The following is a 19,231-nucleotide window of genomic DNA, read 5'->3' on the forward strand; positions in this document are numbered from 1 at the left end:
AAGTTAAATTGTAGCAAAATGACAAAACCAATGAAATTACATTTTTAAATATTAAATTAGTGTGACAATGTAAGTATTCGTTTAATTTGTTTATTTGTTTAGGTTTAAAGAAAATCAGTAAGGTTAGTTTAATGGAAAACACACCCACATAGATGCTGGCTTTTGTAATTATTAATGTTACTTGTTTTAGACAATTCTCTTTACACACTGGCGAATCATTCTGATTAACCAATAAATTTAATAAAGCACTACCAGTTACTTTTTTTTTTNTTTTTGGAGACAGAGTCTCACTCTGTCACCCAGGCTGGAATGTAGTGACACTATCTTGGCTCACTGCAACCTCTGCCTCCCAGGTTCAAATGATTCTCATGCCTCAGCCTCCCAAGTAGCTGGGATTACAGGTACACTCCACCAATCCCAGATAATTTTTGTGTTTTTTATAGAGATGGGGTTTCACCATTTTGGCCAGGCTGATCTCAAACTCCTGACCTCAAGTGATCTACCCACCTCAGCTTCCCAAAGTGCTGAGATTACAGACCTGAGCCACTGTGCCCAGCCAACAAGTTACAAAATTGATGACAATATCTCAATATCATTTAACAAAAAAGTCTTCATTGTGGATTTAATATGATACTGACTGCCAGCTTGGCCAACTTGTTAACTGCAGACACAGAACCCATGAAACCATAGTTCACAGTAGGAACATGGAACAGCTATGATGCAAGCTATTCTGAGTTAGACATGCATAGACTAGGGCTAGGCTGTATTTCACGGTAGAATCATTTGGATACAAGGAATAGAACCAATTCAACCTGGCTTCAGCACAAGGGGCTCTACCTCTATTCTCTTAGTAGAGGAAGGGATGTTAGAATCAAGAGCTGGAAAGTTATTAGGATTTAAGGCAACTATTCCATTTCTCTCTTCTCAATCTCTCTCTCCATCTCTTCTCTCTCTCCTTCTCCCTAAGTCTGTCTCTATGTGTTTCCCCATTTTTGTGTGTGTCTGTCTCTCTTTCCCCCTGTTGCTCTTTGTTTGTTCTTGTCTCTACCTATCATGCCACAAGGTCTTACCTCTGCTTCTAGCTTCATATCTCTGTTGTTTTCCTTCCATGTTGTCCAAATGCATCTAGCCATTTACACGTGAGTCCATGGCTTCTATTTCCACTGCCTTAACATCTTTTATAAATTCAAATGCTGACAAGGAAGAATCCCTGTGTCCCAATTACAAATTTTAGGAGAGGGAATTTGGTTGGCCAAATGTAGATGGCTGATCTCAAGCTGTGGCTGGTTTTCAGTGAGTGTCACATGGGTGGCTGCACACATAGCAGTGGCTGTTCACTCTCTATGAGAAGGACAGTGGAGTTACAGAAACATATCTATTTACATGTGTAATAAGGGCCCAAAATGTCAGTTTTTCCTAACGACTATTTATTAGGGTACTTGAAATATCTCATTGATTTTGACTTTAAAGAGAGTATCCAAAAACTGACCCAGGAAATTATAGTACAAAACAAAAACAAAAGACATTTAAATACATGAAAAGAGCCCCTGACATCTCCTACAGAGAGGCAAGTGGTCCAAACTTCAAGGACTACTGTACCATCCTACCAGGAGAACACTCCTGACGATACTCACTTGAGGCACTTAAAAGGAGGACTAGAAATAAGACTTTGGATGTAAAGCATAGCCAAAGAATAATGTGATTATTCCCAACACTTTTTGTGGGAAAGGAGCATGGGTAGCAAGAATATCTACTCCTTAAAAATTAAACATGATAGTGTAAAATTCTTTTAACATCATTGTCTTCTGTAGCACTATTTACACACAGAAGTACTGCAATTATTTCAAAAATCATAAAAAATGTTTAAAGTGAAGTTATGTCCTCATTAAAATGTAATGTTTATTAGACATAGGCAAAATGGGTATAGAGTTTATGCACAGAGATTATAATACTAAAGAGAACAAAATGGGATTAAAATGTCTAAGAGAAACATAAGCTTAAAGCTAAGCTTTAACAAGGACATTGAAAACCTGAGGATAATGAGTGGGGCTGTACAAGTGAGGTACATCCTCCTGGAAACCTAGACTGAGTCTCTCTAAAAATGAGATGGACAGTCTGGGAGAAAAGGTCAAATAAATATATGCAAAGAACGGGAGCGGGAGAATGAAGAAAAGTTGAAATGGGGGCACAGAGAGAGGTCAGGGATTTCATTTAGGGTTGACTAAGTTGCTTGAGGAGTGGAGAGTTGCATGGCACAGTAACTGGAGTTTCTGAAGAAGTTTCAAGAGATGAGAGACTGTGATTAAGGCAGCAAATTTGGTGAATTCGTTTAACAACAGTATATGGCATAAATTGAATGATGGAGTGGATGGAGATTATAACTCTGTCCTCTTACAATCAGCATCTTCTTCACCAGCATTAGAACACACCTAAAGAGCCCAAGACCTATAAATCCGCAGAGTGTCCACTCCTTCAGCATCATCTGACCTACCAAAGCTGACCTCACACATCACCATGGTCTTTAAAATCAAAACTCTCCTCTCCTGAACACTGACTGATTCCTGATTCTCTCTGACTGATTCCTGGTTCTCCCAAGAGGTCAGATCTTGGCTAAGTGGTTGATGAGGGGCATTCACTGCACCTCGTCTCCCATACCCTAAATAAAACTCTCCTCTGCTGCCAGTGTGAGAGAAACCCAAAATAAGTCTCAAATTTGCACAGGGATAAAAATGTCAAAATGATTCCTTGGAGATCAGAAGGAAGAGAGATGATGGGTGCTACTAGGCATTGCAGGGAGGAGATAATGGGAAACAGCACCTTGAAGTGATATGGGAGGGTGGAGGAATGAGAATCATCATGGGAAAAAGCAATAGGGAGAGTAAGACATACACATGAGGAACAGTTGAGAAAACGAAAAGAAATAAATCAGAGTCAGAGGAGGACAGAAATCCATCAAAGAAAGAAAAGCAGATACAAGGAAATTAGCAGAAAACAAAGCATATAAACTGAGGAAAATAACAAGAAGAGAATATGGACTATGCTTGCTTTTGGCCATCTCAATAATAGCTAGTATTAGGGCTGAACATCCATATTCCATCTGGCTCATCAGCAAAACATAAATAATAATTTAAAGAAAATGAGAGCAGTAAAAGCATCTGCAGAGAAACCAAAAACAAGATTTTGAATGATTTTGGAATTATACTTCCTCTTTGCTAATCAATAAAAAGGCATCAAAATATTTGTTCTATTAAAATTATACTATCGTATAATTTGCTTACATTGGAAATGATCTACATTCTGAGATACATGGCTTATGTCGATTAATAAGCTATCCTCCCACATGCGACCAATAATTAGCCTGCTAGCCCTAAAGCTTCATACCAGTGTAACATAAATGATTTATCATTGTTCTAAGTGCAAGAAATCACTAGGCTATTAAAAGAATTAATGATCTCACAGTGTTATAAACCCAAGAGTCTTCTTCTACCTTCTCATTAAATAAAAACACAATGGCTGACTGCAGAGTGCTTCATAGGAGCTATGAGAAAAAAACTTGAAGTCTATGATCTTGTTTTCTCTGACAAAAGAAAGTGCAAATAAAGGAGAATGATAAAAGTTTCTCGAGAACCATATGTATTCTTTGTTATGTCATTTATCTCTTACCTTAAGTGCTGTCTCAGGTGGATTATATTCCTGGGTTACAATCTAACTTGTGTGAGTGTCTTACAGGTAATATCTGATGAGTCCTTCTTATACTTTTCAAGATGTATCTATAAGAAATGGAATGCTGAGAGCATTTTATATCCCTATCATTGTCACTGATAGTATCACATGGATACTGAATAATCATTAAAAAGCTTAGAGCTATGTTTGCTTGAAGATCCCAGATGAGACTCTGTCTATGAAACTGCTGACAACTTTTACAAGGTTATTTCTTATTTTCTTTTTATTTTATTTCGTTTGACTACTTAATATAAGAGTTGGAAACTTTTAGAAGAGTCCTGTGGTGATAAGATTAATGGTTTTTCAGGTTTTTGTTCCCATCTTTTAGAAAAATCCATCCAAGTAAGAATTTGATTGATTTGAGGTGCAACAGTTCATCATCTCCTCAAAGATACTGTGATGCTCAGGGCGGCCAGCTAGGCAGAGGGCCAGAGAGGCATCCAGGCAGCAAAAGGACACACACTACTGCTCCCGAGTGACTTTCATGTGATAGTTCCCATTTGTTCTGCTCAATCATTTTCATCAGAAATATCAGAATGAAGACTTTGTTTTATTTTGGTTATATTGGTATGGAATACTTCATATTGGTATGAAATGCTCATTGTAGAAAAATTGAAACAGAGAGATGAGCAAATACAATATAATATAAATAAGCCATAAACTCGCTACCCAGATTAATGACCACACTAACTTTTTGGTAAATTCTTTTTCTGCCAGAATGTTTTCTTTGCATACAAATTTTTAAACAAATATGTTTTTTGTATTACTTGGTAAACTACTTTTTAAACTCAATAAGATATATTCCGTGACAAATATATTCCATGTGAAAAAATATTATTTCTATATTTTAATGGCTAATAGCTATATATCATATAACATATATAGATACCTAGACAATCAGACATTAAGTTGACATTATAATTTAAAAAATAAAAAATCACAGCATTAACAATGTAGGGCTTTCAGAGAGTGAGTTACTTCAGATAAATAAATTAGCAATCAACTAATACTGGAAATTATATTAAGCAGAAAGTTACAGAGATCTCACCATAAGTTTGTCTTGATCTCAGTACAAGAGACAGATATTTATAATGGATAACAAAGAGATCCTGATCTAAAGGAACCACATTTGTGGTTTTCTCCTTAAGATATTATACTCTATCCCCTTTTATTTTACTTTTAATTTTTTTTAAGAGATGAGGCCTTGCTAACTTGCTCAGGCTGGTCTCAAAGTCCTGAGCTGAAATGATCTGCCCACCTCAGCCTCCCAATGCCGAGGAGCCACCGTGCCTGGCAGCCATCTCATTTTAAATAATTTAACCATTTCTCAATGAACTATAACCATTGACTATTATCCCATGTACCAATAGTCAGTCCGCTTTTTTATTTTAGGTTCACCACTCTGTCACTGCTCAGTAACTCCCCAATAACTTTCTGGTTGTTTTTCCTAACTCCAATTTATCATAGGCTGAGAAGCTGAATATCTAAGCTTATTAATGAATGCACATTAAATAAGGCCTAATAAATCTATGAGGGAAATATTTGAGTCAGTAAATATCATCCATTGTTTTTATATATCATTTTTACTTACATTAACTTACATGATATTCATAAAAACTGTAGGTAATTACTAGGTACTTTATGCTTCTACAGAAAAGAAAACCAAGACTTGGAGAAATGAAATAACTTATTCAATGTTACCTGGCTATAAAATTGTAGCAAGGGCTCAAACCCAATTCTTATTCCAAATTTGACTCTAAAAACTTTGTTAAAAGCAACTCAGAATTTTTTTCTTGCTTCTGGATCAAAAAAATTATAATCCAGAGTAAAGTTTTCTAAAACATGTTTTATCAAACACAAAGTATATGAGGTATAAGTATTATGCAGTAAAAGAGGAAAACACTGGACCAAACAAACATGGCAAGACTCCTCAGTGATTGTAATATGCTAATGTGCTTCATAAATCTCCAAAAGCAGTATTTTCATAATTGCTTGGACCTCCAAGATGATCCTCAGTAACAGCACACCTCTTCAGACTTCTAAGAAGTATATTACGGAAGATACTGTGCTATTGCGGGCTGGGGGAAAAGGGAAGCTTGCCAGATGAAAGAAGTGAGGTTTGATCATCGGTCTTTGCATTCACCTCTCATTTACAATTTGTTAATAGAACAGAGATTAAAATGTAGATTCTGGAAAGCTTGATATTTAAGTGAATGATTATCTTTTGACAATATAGAAAATTACTTCTAATAAAAAGAATAGATACATCTTTCAGAAGTCGCTACAGACTACTCCTGTGAGCTATTGTTAACATTTAATCAGATGAAAGTGTAAATTCACAGAACTCTTGGATACAAAATGGAAATTCTTAGGCTGGATTTGGAATGAAATCATGTACTGTGACTGACTGTAGCACTGTTATACCAGAACTTTCCACTGAGATATGATACACTGTCCTGATATCTCAGTGAAATCTTGTAACACAAAATTTCCATCTCATATCTTATTAATGATGGAGGCTAAAGAATTCTCAAATGTAATTTAATGCTTTTCATCTTTACAAGTTGTATACAATAAAAATATTTGAGAAATTCTTTAAAATTCAACAAATGATTTTTAATATAGCTAAATCTGTTTGCAGTTATTTTAATATATTTAAATGAAATACCACCACTTTGTAAAATAACAAAGAATGTCATTTTATAGCCTACAAATTAAGAAATTCCCCGTCTTCAAAATGGTTCCCAACTTGTCTTCTTGATATTCTGCATCATAGAAATCCTACTTTTGGCAACATGTTGCCATCATGGTCTGTAAGTAAGAATTTTGCTAGGCGTTTTATATTTATTATATTATTTAATACTTAAAACAGCCCAGCAAAGTGAGTACACTTAAAATAATCTCCAATATTCTAGATAATAAAACTGAGATTCCAGAGGAGGCAGAGCTAGGATTGAATGCCAGTCTCCTGACTACAAAGCTCCTTTACTGAACCCACTGTTCTCTGTGATACTTAGTTAATTGTTTCATACATGTTCCTATTTAAATCATTTTAGTAGTCATGGAAGGCTTAAAAGGAAAGATACATTCACAATAAGATGCCCCTATTTCATTAGCAAGCTTCTGGATACTGTAAAATATCACTACATTCATTTGACTGATAACTAACCTCCACTCTTCAATTGGAAGTCAAAAGACCATAATCTCATGATTTCTTCTCCCTTTTTGGAATTTCTCCTGTCTCATCAAGGTCTTTACAAATGAAACTTAAATTTGATTAACTATAGCATAAGCTAAACACCAAATAAAAATCAATGAGGCATATATGCATGGCAAAGGAAGGCAGCTCTAAAACTCAACACAGCTTCACCAGAAAGCTGGTGGATGCTCAATCTGCAATTTAGGCTTTTGTATAAAGTAATTTTAATTCCAAAGCTGATAAAAGGGAGAAGGAATCATATGATTAATTTGGCCTGGAGTACAGGAGAAGTTGGAAGTGGTATGATTAAAGGAGTCTAGAAGGGCATCCTTTAATCAACCAAAAATTATTTATTAAATATTTACCATCACCACCATTATGCCACAATGTTTAGAATCCCAGCCCTTGAGTTATCAATTGTGGTTAAAACACCAAGAATAAGTATATCTTAATGTGAATATATATGTTACCTGGAGAGAAAATGGCATTAACTCTTTGGCAATCACTATTACAGTAGTATTAATATAATACAGAACCCAAAGAGAATAGAATAAAATACAGGTTAACTATGACTGATTCTGGAAAGGTCACATCAGTGAAGTGGAGCCCTATGAAACCAAAGATATACCAGAACTGTGGGGCTTAGTTCTAGAAGGTTGCATCCATGTCCTAGGTATGTACTAGATACTTAAAAAATGAAATAAAAGATAGTGTTGAGACAGAATATTGCGTCCAAGACCCCAGGCTTATATGCAACTCATGAGAGCTTTTTTTTTTTTTTTTTTTTTTTGTCCTCCAATCGTCTATGTTAGCAGGTGACTTATTTATAGTGTGAAATGCATAATGCATTCTGGCATCTGAAGCTGAGGCCCCAGAAGGAGAAAAATGTCCTTCCCCATTCAATGGAGGAAAAGGCCACAGAGGTATAATACATAAAACTAGTATTATACATAAGCAGAACTCCTGTTCTAAGAGAATTACAAAGGGACATACATGGATTTTCTGGTATCCTCTCATCTACAAGAGCATTCATCTTCTAACACAGCATGTTCTCTATCCAGTGGCTCAACTGGCTCTCCAAAGGGAAAAAGAAAGTTTCAAATAACCATTACTGCTTTAAGAGCATATAGTGACAAATTCAGAAAAATAGTGATAAAATATACAATAATCTTCACTGTAAATTCCATACCACTAACTTCAGTGTGACTTTCTGTTTCCTACAGTATAGTGATAGTGGATTTCACTATCAGTTTCTTTTTCATTCTATCTTTAACCATAGTGCCACCAAATCAGACTGTGTATAAATGTTTAATTAACATCTGATTAGAAAAAATATCACTGAGGTCATTGACAAATTAGTATAGTTCTGATATAAATGTTTTTGCTATTTTCTTTTACATTAAAGAGTGAGACTAAAATGAAACAACAAAGACATAAGTCAGGTTTCACTGAACTTTTGATGATGTCTGCAACTTCTTTGCTAAATTATGTAATAGTTTTTAAATATTAGAAGATGGGAATGGATCCAAGACAGCCAATTAGGAGCAGCTCAGGATTGCAGCTCCCAGTGAAAGCGCAGAGGGTGAGTGGACGCCACATTTCCAGATGGATTTTTATTGTCCACAGACCAGGAGATTCCCAGGCAGAGGAGCCCCATGGGTCGCCAGTGTGGCTGTTTTCACTGGTGCAGCTGTTTTGGCTGGTGCCCCAGCACGGCGGTTCTCTGTACAAAATACACAGGTCTGGGCACCGTTTTAGCTGGCAATTGGAGCTCCTGGGAGACAGAGTCACCCATTCAACTGATTAAAAGGGGGACTGAAACAGGGAGCCAGGCCAGGAGATTCCTGGGCAAAAAAGTGCCACGAATCTCAGAGCGGCTGTTTCAGCCAGCACAGGCACAGTGGGTTGCCACACGGGAAATCACACAGATCCCAACACCTTTTCAACAGGTGACTGGAACAGCTGGGAGACAGAGTCAACTGTTCAACTAAAAAAAAAGTGGGGGGGCTCTGAGGCAGGGAGACAGGTGATCGGGCTCGGCTGGTCCCATCCCCACAAAAAACAGCAATCGAAAATGCTCTGGATTGAGAGTTTCACATCAAGCACAGCTGAACCTGAGATGGTCCAGCTCTGTGGGGGAGGGGCATCTGCCATTACCAAGGCAGTCCACCACTATGGAGGTAGTGTGCCATTGCTGAGGCAGCCCACCATAGCCGAGGCAGCCTGCCATTACAGAGAGTGTCTACCATTATAGAGGTGGGCCGCCATTGCTGAGGCAGCTCTAACTATACTTGTATAAACAGGACTGCAGGGAAGTTCACATGGCAGCTGGGCGGAGCCCACAGCAGCTCAACAAAGCCTCTGCAGGCAGACAATGACTAGGCTGCCTCCTCACTGGGCAGGGCAGCCATGAAAAAAGGCAGCAGCACAACAGAAACTCATAAATAAAGCCCTAACTCCCTGGGACAGAGCACCTGGGGAAAAAAAGGGGGGGTTTATGAGTTCTGCTGCAGCAGACCTAAACGGACCTGCCCAGCAGCTCTGAATAAACAACAGAGCTCACAGCTCAGCACTTGAGCTCCTATAAAGGATAGACTATCTCCTCAAGCAGCTCCCTGACCCCCTTATATCCAAAGAGTCACCTCATAAATGAGAGCTCAGACTGACATCTGGCAGGTATCCTTTGGGGACAAAGACAGCAGAAGAAGAAACTGGCATCAACCCTTACTGTTCTGCAGCTGCTGCAGGGGATCCCCAGGCAAGCAGGCCCTGGAGTGGACCTGGAGAGGGGCCAGACTGTTAGAAGGAAAACTAAGAAACAGAAAGAAATAACTTCATCATCAACAAACTGGACGTCCACTCAGAGATCCAATCTGAAAGTCAACAACTACAAAGATGACAGGTGGATAAATACACAAATATGGGAAGAAGCCAGTGTGATAAGTATGAAAACATCCGAAACCAGAATGCCTTTCCTCCTGCAAGGGATCACAACTCCTTACCAGTAAGGGAATAAGGCTGGATGGAGAATGAGTGTGATGAAATGACAGAATCAGGCTTCAGAAGGTGGGTAATAACAAACTTCTCTGAGCTAAAAGAATGTATTCTAACCCAATGCAAAGAAACTAAGAACCTTGAAAAAAATTTTGACGAAATGTTAATGAGAATAAACAACTTAGAGAGGAATATAAGTGAATTGATGGAGCTGAAAAACACAACACGAGAACTTCGCAAAGTATACACAAATTTCAACAGCCGAATTGACCAAGCAGAAGAAAGGATATCAGAGGTTGAAGATCAACTCAATGAAATAAAATGAGAAGGCAAGATTAGAGAAAAAAGGGTAAAAAGGAATGAACAAAGTCTCCAAGAAATATGGGACTATGTGTAAAGACCTAGTCTACGTTTGATAGGTGTACCAGAATGTGATGGAAAGAATGAATCCAAGTTGGAAAATACTATTCAGGATATTATCCAGGAAAACTTCTCCAACCTAGCAAGGCAGGCCAATATTCAAGTCCAGGAAAGGGAGAGCACCATAGAGATATTCGTCAAGAAGAGCAACCCCAAGGCACATAATCGTCAGATTCACCAGGGTTTAAATGAAGGAGAAAATGCTGGCTAGAAAGGTTAGGTTACCCACAAAGGGAAGCCCATCAGATTCACAGCAGATTTCTCAGCAGAAACCCTACAAGCCAGAAGAGAGTGGGGGCCAATATTGAACATCCTTAAAGAAAAGAACTTTCAACTCCAAATTTCATATCCAGCCAAACTGAGTTTCATAAGTGAAGGAGAAATAAGATCCTTTATGAACAAGCAAGTACTCACAGATTTCATCACCACCAAGCCTGCCTTACAAGAGCTCCTGAAAGAGGCACTGAACATAGAAAGGAACAACCAGTAACAGCCACTTTAAAAACATACCAAATGGTAAAGAGCATCAACTAACGGGCAAAACATCCAGCTAGCATCAAAATGGCAGGATCAAATTCAAATATAACAATATTAACCCTAAATGTAACTGGGCTAAATGTCGCAATCAAAAGACACAGACTGGCAAATTGGATGAAAAGCCAAAACCCATTGGTGTGCTGTATCCAGCAAACCCATCTCACATGGAAGGATACACAAAGGCTCAAAATAAAGGGATGGAGGAAGCTTTACCAAGCAAATGGAGAGCAAAAAAAAGCAGGAGTTGCAATACTCATCTCTGATAAATTAGACTTTAAAGCAACAAAGATCATAAGAGACAAAGAGGGACATTACATAATGGTAAAAGGATCAATGCAACAAGAAGAGCTAACGATCCTAAATATATATGCACCCAATACAGGAGCAGCCAGATACATAAGACAAGTTCTTAATGACTTACAAAGAGACTTAGACTCCCACGCAATAATAGTGGGAGACTTTAACACCCCATTGTCAATATTAGACAGATAAACCAGACAGAAAATTAACAAGGATATCCAGGACTTGAACTCAGACCTGGACCAAGCAAACCTAATAGACATTTACAGAACTCTCCACCCCAAAGCCACAGAATATACATTCTTCTCAGCACCACATCACACCTACTCTAAAACTGACCACATAATTGGAAGTAAATCACTCTTTAGCAAATGCTAAAGAATGGAAGTCGTAACAAACAGTCTCTCAGACCACAGTGCAATCAAGTTAGAACTAAGAATTGAGAAACTAACTCAGAACCGCACAGCCTCATGGAAACTGAACAACTGGCTCTTGAATGTTGAGTGGATAAACAATGAAATGAAGGCAGAAATAAAGATGTTCTTCAAAATCAATGAGAACAAAGATGCAACATACCAGAATCTCTGGGACATATTTAAAGCAGTGTGTAGAGGAAAATATATAGCAATAAATGCCCACATGAGAAGCAAGGAAAAATCTAAAATTGACACCGTATCGTCAAAATTGAAAGAGCTAGAGGAGCAAGACCAAAAAAACTCAAAACCTAGCAGAAGACAAGAAATAGCTGAGATCAGAGCAGAACTGAAGGAGACAGAGACACAAAAAACCCTTCAAAAAATCAGTAAATCCAGGAGATGGTTTTTCGAAAACATCAACAAAATAGACAGACCACTAGCCAGATTAATAAAAAAGAAAAGAGAGAATAACCAAATTGATGTAATAAAAAATGATAAAGGGGATATCACCACAGATTCCACAGGAATTCAAACCATCACCAGAGATTATTACAAACAACTCTATGCACATAAACTAGTAAACCTGGAATAAATGGATAAATTCCTGGACACTTGCATCCTTCCAAGCCTAAACCAGGAAGAGGTCGAAACCCTGAATAGACCAATAACAAGTTCTGAAGTTGAGGCAGAAATTAAGAGCCTACCACCCAAAAAGAACACAGGTCCAGATGGGTTCACAGCCAAATTCTACCAGACATACAAAAAGGGGCTGGTACCATTCCTTCTGAAACGATTCCAAACAATACAAAAAGAGGGAATCCATCCCAAATCATTTTATGAGACCAACATCATCCTGATACCAAAACCTGGCAGAGACTCAGCAAGAAAAAACTTCAAGCCGATATCCATGATGAACATAGACGCAAGAATCTTCAATAAAATACTGGCAAACCGATTGCAACAGCATATCAAAAAGCTTATCCACCATGATCAAGTAGGCTTCATCCTGGAGATGCAAGGCTGGTTCAACATACACAAGTCTGTAAACATAATTCACCACATAAACAGAACCAAAGACAAAAACCACATGATTATCTCAATTGATGCAGAGAAGGCCTTTGACAAAATTCAACAGCCTTTATGATAAAAAACCTCAATAAACTAGGTATTGATGGAACGTATCTCAAAATAATGAAAGCTATTTATGACAAACTGACAGCAAATATCATACTGAATGGTCAAAAACTGGAAGCATTGCCTTTGAACTCTGGCACTCGACAAGGATGCCCTCTCTCACCACTCCTGTTCAATATAGTATTGGATGTTCTAGCCAGAGCAATCAGGCAAGAAAAATAAATAAAGGGCATTCAAATAGGAAAGGAGGAAGTCAAATTGCCTCTATTTTCAGATAACATGATTGTATATCCGGAAGACCCCATCATCTCAGCCCAAAATCTCCTGAAACAGATAAGCAACTTCAGCAAAGTATCAGGATATAAAATCAATGTGCAAAAATCACAAGCATTCCTATACACCAATAACAGACTTAAAGACAGCCAAATCAAGAATGAACTGCCATTCACAATTGCTACAAAGAGAATAAAATATCTAGGAATACAACTAACAAGGAATGTAAAGGACCTCTTCAAGAACTACGAACCACTGCTCAACGAAATAAGAAAGGAGACAAACAGATGGAGAAGTATTCCATATTCATGGTTAGAAAGAATCAATATCGTGAAAATGGCCATACTGCCCAACGTAATTTGCAGATTCAATGCTATCGCCATCAAGCTACCAATGACCTTCTTCACAGAACTGGAAAAAAACACCTTAAACTTCATATGGAACCAAAAGAGAGACTGCATAGCCAAGTCAATTCTAAGCAAAAAGAACAAAGCAGGAGGCATCACACTACTGGACTTCAAACTATACTACAAGGCTACAGTAATCAAAACAGCATGGTACTGGTACCAAAACAGAGATATAGACCAATGGAACAGAACAGAGGCCTCCGAGGCAACACAACACATCTGCAATCATCCAATCTTTGACAAACCAGACAAAAAAAAGCAATGGGGAAAGGATTCCTTGTTTAATAAATAGTGTTGGGAAAACTGGCTAGCCATGTGCAGAAAGCAGAAACTGGGCCCCTTCCTGACACCTTATACTAAAATTAACTCCAGATGGATTAAAGACTTGAACATAAGACCTAACACCATAAAAACCCTAGAAGAAAATCTAGGCAAAACCATTCAGGACATGGGCGTAGGCAAGGACTTCATGACCAAAACACCAAAAGCATTGACAACAAAAGCCAAAATAGACAAATGGGACCTAATCAAACTCCACCGCTTCTGCACAACAAAAGAAAAAGTCATTAGAGTGAATTGGCAACCAACAGAATGGGAAAAAATTTTTGCAATCTACCCGTATTAAAAAGGGCTGATATCCAGAATCTACAAAGAACTAAAACAGATTTACAAGAAAAAAACTAACAAGCCCATTCAAAAGTGGGCAAAGGATATGAACAAACACTTTACAAAAGAAGTCATACATGAGGCCAACAAACATATGAAAAAATGTTCATCATCACTGGTTATTAGAGAAATGCAAATCAAAACAACATTGAGATACCATCTCTGCCAGTTAGAATGGCAATCATTAAAAAATCTGTAGACAACAGATGCTGGGGAGGATACGAAGGAATAGGAGTACTTTTACACTGTTGGTGGGAGTGTAAATTAATTCAACCATTGTGGAAGACAGTGTGGTGATTCCTCAAGGACCTAGAAATAGAAATTCCATTTGACCCAGCAATCCCATTACTGAGTATATATCCAAAGGATTATAAATCATTCTACCATAAGGACACATGCACACGAATGTTCATTGCAGCACTGTTTACAATAGCGAAGACCTGGAACCAACCCAAATGCCCATTGATGATAGACTGGACAGGGAAACTATGTCACATATACACCATGGAATATTATGCAACCATCAAAAACGACGAGTTCGTGTCCTTTGTAGGGACATGGATGAACCTGGAAATTATCAATCTGAGCAAACTGGCACAAGAATAGAAAATCAAACACCGCATGTTCTCACTCATAGCGCAAGTTGAACAACAAGAACACATGGACGCAGGGAGGGGAGCATCACACACTGGAGTCCGTCAGGGGAAATAGGGGAGGGACAGCAGGGGGTGAGGAGTTGGGGAGAGAGAGCATGGGGAGAAATGCCAGATATAGATGATGGGGAGGAAGGCAGCAAATCACACTGACATGTGTGTACCTATGCAACAATCTTGCGTGTTTTTCACAAGTACCTGAAAACCTGAAATGTGATTAAGAATAAATAAATAAAAATAAATAAATAAATATTAGAAGAGTATTTTTTTACATTTATGTGCTATTTCCAGTGTAACAGCTACCAACAATACAATTTCAAGATTAATCCATATTGTTAATATTTTGTCAATAATTTTTAAATCTAGATAAAGAAGAAAACAATAATTTATGGCATTCATGACTTTTATAGTATTAGAAGTTTCATCATAATCAATTTCAAACTACCCACACTGGTCTGAGAAGAGTGGCATACTATTATAAGACTTATGCATAATACATACAGACAAAATTGATGGAAATAATTATGAAAGGACAAGCCTTCAGCATTTATTACCTTTGTTTTTAACATAATGTTCAACTGTTTTATATAATTTAAGTTTATCAGCAAAATTCCTGAAACTTTGACTGTCAGTTCTTATGAGCTGACTAGTACACTTTCCCATATTAGTCTTTCTAGATATGTTTCCTCAGTTGCAGAATTATTTTAGAAATTCCTTAGTACAGTTTTTTTGGTTTTAAGATTCTCATTATTATTTCCTGAAATGAAATGCAATTTAAGAGATAACCAATGGATGTAAAGGAGGGTGGGCAATTGTCCATTAAAGAGCAAACTATGTGACAGTGAAAGGAACACAGGATTTGGAGTCAGAAGACCAAGAGCTGGGCATAAGACTTAGTCCTATTACCTTAAATGTATCTTTTAAATCTTGACCTTCAAGATTCTTTCCTGTAAAACACAACTAATAGTCACTGACTTCGCAGGGTTTTTTAATGAAAAATATATGAGAATAGCTGTGAACGTTTTTACAATTAAAAATTACAATACAAAATAAATCATCTTATAATATGCTATTCTTTTACATGAGTTTAACCTTTCAGAACTTTTTTTGATAGAGAAAAATAGCCATGTGCTAGATTTTAGTTGCTACCTCATTACAACTGACAATTTGTGATTAAAGGCATTTTTTGTTTAAAAAAAAAAAAAGCTTGTATGTATTACAATAGGTGAATTTGGTTATAAATAGTTACTTTATGGGAGATATCAAGTATGCTCAAGAAAGTCCAGGAATGACATTCAAGGGACCAGGATTTTACTCATTCAACAGAACTTGTGACATAATTTACAATTTCTCTGAGGCTCCTTTTATCTTTAAACTGCAATGATTGAGCAAAATAATCCGATGTTCTTTCTAAGTCTAAATTCAACCCTAGTTTCTATACTACCTCATTAAAATTTTCTTCTAAATACTAGTACTTATTTAAGTGGTAATTTATAAAGCTATCATTCCTAGCTTTTAGAGTCTCATTCTCATAATTAGCTCTTACATAGTGTGTTAGTTCACACTGCTGTAACAAAATACTAAAAACTGAATAGCTTATAAACAACAAAAATTAATTTTTCACAGCTCTGAAAGCTGGGAAGTCTAAGATCAAGGCACCAGCAGATTCTATGTCTAGTGAGAGCCTGCTTTGTGCTTTACAGGCAGTGCCTTCTAACTGCATATTCACATGATGGAAGGGTTGGGTTCTCCCTTGGGCCTCTATTATAAAGGCACTAATCCCAATCATGAGTGTTCTGCTCCCATGACCTAATCCCTCCCAAAGGCCCCACCACCTACTCCTATCACTTTGAAGGTTAGGATTTCAACATTGAATTTGGGGAGGACACCACACTCAGACCACAGCCTATAGTAACATGCTTGAAATAGGTCATTTCTTTATAGTGAAACATTCCACAGTTCCTTTGCTATTCTAGCTACACAGTGGTGCATATTCTGCTTTTTAGTCACAAGAATGAACAGAGAATGGACATGAAAATAGACAGAAAATTTTAAAACCAAAATTTGAGAAGCCACCTTCTAAGATAAAAACATAAAACTTTTCTAAAGGTATAACACAAATGAAACACAAATTCTGGAGAAATAGGAATAGTTTTACACTGTTGGTGGGAGTATAAATTAGTTCAACCATTGTGGAAGACAGTGTGGCGATTCCTCAAGGACCTAGAAATAGAAATTCCATTTGACCCAGCAATCCCATTACTGGGTATATATCCAAAGCATTATAAATTGTTCTACCATAAGGACACATGCACACGAATGTTCATTGCAGCACTGTTTACAATAACGAAGACCTGGAATCAACCCAAATGCCCATCAATGACAGACTGGACAGGAAAAATGTAGCATATATACACAATGGAATACTATGCAGCCATCAAAAACAATGAGTTTGTGTCTTTTGTAGGGACATGGATGAACCTGGAAACCATCATTCTTAGCAAACTGACACAGAACAGAAAATCAAACACCGCATGTTCTCACTCATAGGTGGGTGTTGAACAATGAGAACACATGGACGCAGGGAGGGGAGCATCATACACTGGGGTCTGTAGGAGGGAAATAGGGGAGCGACAGCAGGGGAGTGGGGATTTGGGGAAAGATAGCATACGGAGAAACGCCAGATATAGGTGAAGGGGAGGAAGGCAGCAAATCACACTGCCATGTGTGTACCTATGAAACAATCTTGCATGTTCTTCACATGTACCCCAAAACCTAAAATGCAATAAAAAAAAAAGATTTTCCAATGCCTTAGTGTTGTGTCCTTAAGAAGATAACAAATCCAACAAGTAAAGAATGTTTAGAAACACTGTCTTTTTTTTCCCTCTTTTTTTCTTTTAATACCTAACTCCAAGTGTAAGCTCTGATGCCCCACCTCTGACTGGTCCTTCGACTTACTGCTTCCTCCTCATAGGCCTGTCCTCTAACCCCTGAGCTTCCGTACTCCAACTACCTGGCCCATGGCAGAATATATGATTCCAATTTAGGTAAAAATAAAATTACAGCCAATACATAACCTTCAATACAAGTAAGAATCATTTTGCATACAAGGGAATATGACAACTGCCTACCTGATACAGCGTCGGATAAAGAAGTAAAAATGCCTCCTGGGTAATTCCTGAGATGATGTGAGTCCTTCCTGGAACTTACTTATTACACAGTAAAGAAGAGTAATATGTTCTTTCTGAAATATTTTTCTTGGGAACTTAAAATATAAACCTCGACCACTGACAAGGTGGCATTTTTAGATTAAGCCATGGGAAATCTAGCGTGATTTACAAATACAACAGTCTAAGAATAACAGCCTTTCTGCCATCCGTGATTGGCATCATTATTATAGACTCTATTATAATCTTATCTCGTTGTCCAACAAGGCTGTTCATTCAGCGACTAAGCTCACGTCAAAGACCAGGCAGAGTTTACTTACTTGCAGAAAAAAAAAAAAAAACGCTTTTGAAAAACACAACCTCATTGCAGAGACAGAGTCAAGAGTACCTATGACATGGTGTGAGGTGCTTATGATATAAAGTGGCAGCAAATGAACTCAAAACAGAAATGCCAGCTGAGAAGGTGTTTAATCTTTAAGGTGTGAGGTATTATATTCTAGCACTCTCTCTGACTGATATCAGATGTGCAGGGAAAAAACTATCTAAAACATATGAGAAAAAGCGCACATGTGTCCCTTTGATGTCTGTGTTGGCAAAGCACCTCAGCGTTCATGTCCAGTCTTTAATAAAACAACTGAAGTTCCTGGCTTGTAAATACAGAAAGCTAAGAGATTGCTCTGTAGTAGTCTGTAGCACACACAAAAATGACTTCACTTCAATGGATGCCTTAAACCGCTCATCTCAACACACACACACACACAAACCCCTTAGAGTTATTTTGTAGGGGATTCTATACCTATTTCTACCATGGCCTGCAGTTTTCAAACATTTTTTATTGTGGAAAACTAATGAATTCCTACAAACCCTTCAACACTCCTTTTTTCACCATGAAGGAGAGAAAGAATACAGCAGAATGTCCATACATTTAAATGTTGAGAGCAGTTGGAGTCTCTCTTTCCCATAAAGAAGAAACTGAAAGCCATAAGCACATTGTTAATAAATCCAATATAGGTCTCTACACAAGGAATGATCAATGAACTGCATAACTAGTTTCTCAGCAGAAGTCAGGGACAGACGTAGTAGCATCAAGCAAAAACAAGAAAAAAAGGACAGATTTTGTCAATGATTCAGGCACTTCTGAAGTGTCCTGACCTCCAAATCCAAAAAGGGAATAAGGGCTTGCCAGACACCCAATGTAAAGAGGCTACTCTTAACACCAGAAAATTCAATCTTCATGTACTTGAATCGACCTTCCAGATGGCTCATACTGAGAACCACACAGCCCATAGTGTGCAGACAGCACGTCCTCCACCCTCAGTAATGATGCTCACATGAGCTTCCA

At 37.7% G+C, this 19,231-nt stretch overlaps 1 long non-coding RNA gene across 1 annotated transcript in view; it reads right to left on the reverse strand.

Moving 5' to 3' along the window:
- LOC108312888 overlaps window positions 1-19,231 on the reverse strand; it is a 313,138-nt gene that overhangs the window by 136,399 nt on the left and 157,508 nt on the right. The window lies entirely within an intron of this gene.

Source organism: Cebus imitator, unplaced genomic scaffold (genome assembly GCF_001604975.1).
Source record: "Cebus imitator isolate Cc_AM_T3 unplaced genomic scaffold, Cebus_imitator-1.0 Scaffold130, whole genome shotgun sequence".
Taxonomy (NCBI): domain Eukaryota; kingdom Metazoa; phylum Chordata; class Mammalia; order Primates; family Cebidae; genus Cebus; species Cebus imitator.